Genomic DNA, 4078 nt, shown 5'->3' on the forward strand with positions numbered 1-4078 from the left:
TCCAGGGAAAGAATGCCTAGGTTTTAATGTCTAATGTTGGATTTTCCACTTGGGAGGCATATACTTGCCTCTAGATTTTCCATTTGTAGAATTTCCTATTACTTTTTCTTTTCCTTTCTATTAATTTTGAACATATTAAGGTCATCATTTACTCTAGCCAGTTGCTTATTTTCATCTCGAATAGATTTGTAGTTTTCTTATTTTTAAATCCACCTAGTAGTTTATTTCTAAATCCCTTTTCCTTAAGTCATAGAAAGAGAAATATTATACTTAGCAAAAGGTTTATGCTTCCTTTGCTGTCTTTTGGAGTAATTTTAGTAAATTACTGACTGTAGCTCTTAGAAGATTGCTTATTATGCCATTCTGTTAGGAACTGTAGTCTTGTTTGGCTCAGAGACAAAATAAGCTTAGGTTCTAGGGCTATGGAAGTTTTTTTCCCTCCGACCAGGTAATAAGCTCTGTATGAGAGTTGGTTTGGAAATGAAATTTCAAATCTTGACGGGTTATTTCTGACCTACAAGGATAGGTGGTAACGGTGCTTTCTCTCCGCTCAAAGGCTGGGATACTTCCTGCATTTTCAATTCAGGTAAATGTTGGAAAGCAGCAAGAACTATATTGTATTTTGGAAAAATAAGTAGATGGAGGGAGACTGTATTTGTTGAAAGTACCCTTTCTATTATAATTAGAAACATGAATAATTAGTATTTGAGCTGCAGTGTCCAAGGGGCTTGGGCTTAAAAATATTAGAGATCTAGATTTTATCAGATCCATGAACAAAAATTTTTTTTTCAATTTATTTATTTTCAGAAAAACATTATTCATTATTTTTTCACCACACCCAGTGCTCCATGCAAGCTGTGCCCTCTATAATACCCACCACCTGGTACCCCAACCTCCCACCCCCCCCGCCACTTCAAACCCCTCAGATTGTTTTTCAGAGTCCATAGTCTCTCATGGTTCACCTCCCCTTCCAATTTACCCAAATTCCCTACTCCTCTCTAACGCCCCTTGTCCTCCATGCTATTTGTTATGCTCCACAAATAAGTGAAGCCATATGATAATTGACTCTCTCTGCTTGACATGAACAAAATTTTAAAAAGCAGTCATAATATAAAATAGCAGCTCCCAGTAACTTCTTCAAGTTTTATCTTCTTCAGAAGTTGACTCAATTCAGTTTGCTTCATTCTTGGAAGCTTCATCAAAATTCTCCACAAGACCTGGAACTTCATCCTCCTCCTCCTCTCCGGTAGCAAGTGGTGCTTTTCCATCCACAGATTGTTTGGGCAGAGCTTCAGCCAGTCTTCTTCAACTAGTCAGACTGTCTGCACCAAGCTGGTTTAAGATACTGGGTAGCGTTTCTGTCAGCTGCTTTGTCTCAGCATGGCCTGTAATGGTGAAAGTGTTCGCTGCCAGCGATGCCCGAACTCTGGGGTTGTTAAAGTGGATCACTGTTCCTTGGTTTGTGAACATATTCACTTCTTCAATACCAGAGATATTGTTTACCCCTAACTTCTTTAAGGAGAACTGAAGTTGTTTATCATCTGCTGTAGCTGTTCTATGAACCACCTTCTTTTGGCGAGCAGTTCCTTTCCCACCAATGCACACTTGTGCTTGCAGTTTGGCAAGTTTCTCCTGGTTTATGATAGTTTCTTTCATCTTGTTGGAGCGGAAATGGGACCGCGCGGGGGACTAGGGTTGGCGCTCAGGAGGTCTCGGGCGGACAAGCTGAGATTAGGTGCACACACGCGGGACGCAAGATCGAATAATTAGTATTTGAATAAGAGAAGTGATTGAACTGTGCTTGGAATTTATATGGCATAGTATATAGTCAAGTTTTTCTTTTTAAATGAGAGAAAAATAAATTTTAAAAGACTCCATGTTCTCAAAATAGCTTGCGATTATGCCTTTATTTCCATTCTTTTCCTCCTTCTTTTTTTTTAATTTTTAATTTTTTATAAACATATATTTTTATCCCCAGGGGTACAGGTCTGTGAATCGCCAAGTTTACACACTTCACAGCACTCACCATACCACATACCGCCCCCTATAATGTCCATAACCCCACCCCCCTTCTCGCAACGCCCCTCCCCCCAGCAACCCTCAGTTTGTTTTGTGAGATTAAGACAGTATATGTATTGGCAGGTAGGGTGCCAATGGAAAGACCACCCAGGGGCTCCACGAGCAGACTGATGAAATTCAGGTCACCACGTGCATTTCCAGGCATTTAAAGAGAAGTAATAGACATAAGGCTTGTCTGTGTTTTACCACTTGATTAATCACAGGTGGGTCATCCGTGGTGGTTTTGAAATCTCTGGTTAGTTTTTTTTCTTCAACTCAGAGTTCTTCTGAACCACATGTTATTCTGTGTTAATGCCAACTAATTTCTTATTCCAGGCTAGGTCCTCAAGTAGTGTCATTTGGGACAGAACCAAACTTGGAAGACGAGGTTGCTTGAAAACTAGAGGGGCAGAGAGTTGAGCAGGTTCTGACATTGCAGAATCCCAGGGGGTACCGGTCCTTGCAGCTGTGGGAAAACCTGCTCTTCTACTCTGTGGGAGAATCTCCCTTTATGTTAGAGGTTTTGTTCACTTTCTATTCACTCACTGATAACTGTCTTGAGTTTCAAAGTAACTTGGATGCTATCAGCACTCTAGGAAGGAGGTGTCTTCAGTCACTATGTCAGTAGGCATGGATGTTTCTCTTTCTTCGTCCAGGAAAGGTCAGGGATCTAAATTTATTTGAAAAGCTAAAGACACACTGTTTGTTCCCTTTGGAACAGCAGGGTTTGCAGCAGTCATTGCATATGGATTATATAAACTGAAGAGAAGGGGAATACTAAAATGTCTGTTCACCTAATCCACATGCATGTGGCAGCCCAAAGCTTTGTTATGGGAGCAGTGAACCTTGTTATGGGCTGTTCCATGTATAAGGAATTTTGGACAAAGCCTAAACCTTAGGAGAAGAGAAGTGGTCTTGGTTTTGTTGGTGGTGCTCTTGCTTTTTAGTTAGGTATCTCATATATTGAGTTTATATGTTTATGTTGAAAATAAATCATCTGAATGGGTCAGACAACAGCTTGGTAATTTAAATATTGGCTTCTTTTCTTGCAGGCTTGATTTGCCTGGTAACAAAGTTACTAGTGACCAGTTATTTAGTTAGGTCATTCAGGGGAGTCAGATTAGCACAAAGAAACATGTCACTTTCAAATGTATTTGATAGTGATAATATATGTTCTTTCTTAAACTCTTCTGATAAAATTAATTATAAAGAGGACAATTTACCAATTTTTAAGTACTCCCAGTTGCTTTTGATGTTATGTAGGAATCCTGTTTAACTTTTTTTCTGCCTGTTTTGCAGACTGGTTAAGTATTCCAGTTTTTAGGGCTGGTTGGCTCCTGACCCTTTCAGAACAGTGCATGGAATATTATTAATATATTATATTAATTGTATATTTATATGAATTTTATTTATAGATAATATATATTCATATAAATTTTATATAAACTAATAAAGGTAAAATATTTATATTTATATATAATTAATATTATTAATATGTTATAAGTTTCCCCACAACTGAAAATATGTGTATTTAAACCAAACCTAAAAAGGTGATAACAGCTGCTTAGAAGTAGTGTTTATTTCAGAATCATACTTGTAAACATGAGAATAACTTACCTCTAGATCCCAGTTAAGCTTTTTCTGTAATTGTAATGTTATATTTATGCTGCTGTTGTATTAGAATAATTTTTAAATGTCATCTTGAAATAGAGATGTGTATTCTAAGTACTAATGCAAAGGTAAGTGAAAAACACTTTTGAAATGTATGAAGTTTGTTTATTTTCTCTGTAAGAATTATAAATGTTAACAAATTACCTATAGTTGAAGTGATTAATGATTTATAAGCAAAGAGGTTTGGTCAGTCACTATACTCAAGCTTTGGTATACTCCAGAATGCTTTATTACAGTTGTGAAGTTTTCTTATCCAACTTGAATTTACATTCCATGGTGATAACATGGTAAATGTTGTGTTAGTAAAGTAAGTGAACACATTTAAAAAAAAAAAAAAGAGAAGTAACTT

At 37.2% G+C, this 4078-nt stretch overlaps 2 pseudogenes; one reads left to right on the top strand and one right to left on the bottom strand.

Moving 5' to 3' along the window:
• Window positions 1-1170: 1170 nt before the first annotated feature.
• Window positions 1171-1720, bottom strand: LOC122902162 (annotated as a pseudogene).
• Window positions 1721-2676: 956 nt separating this feature from the next.
• LOC122902163 lies at window positions 2677-2957 on the top strand (annotated as a pseudogene).
• The last annotated feature ends 1121 nt before the right edge of the window (window positions 2958-4078 follow it).

The sequence above is a fragment of the Neovison vison genome, chromosome 3, assembly GCF_020171115.1.
Source record: "Neovison vison isolate M4711 chromosome 3, ASM_NN_V1, whole genome shotgun sequence".
In the NCBI taxonomy this organism is placed as follows: Eukaryota; Metazoa; Chordata; class Mammalia; order Carnivora; family Mustelidae; genus Neogale; species Neogale vison.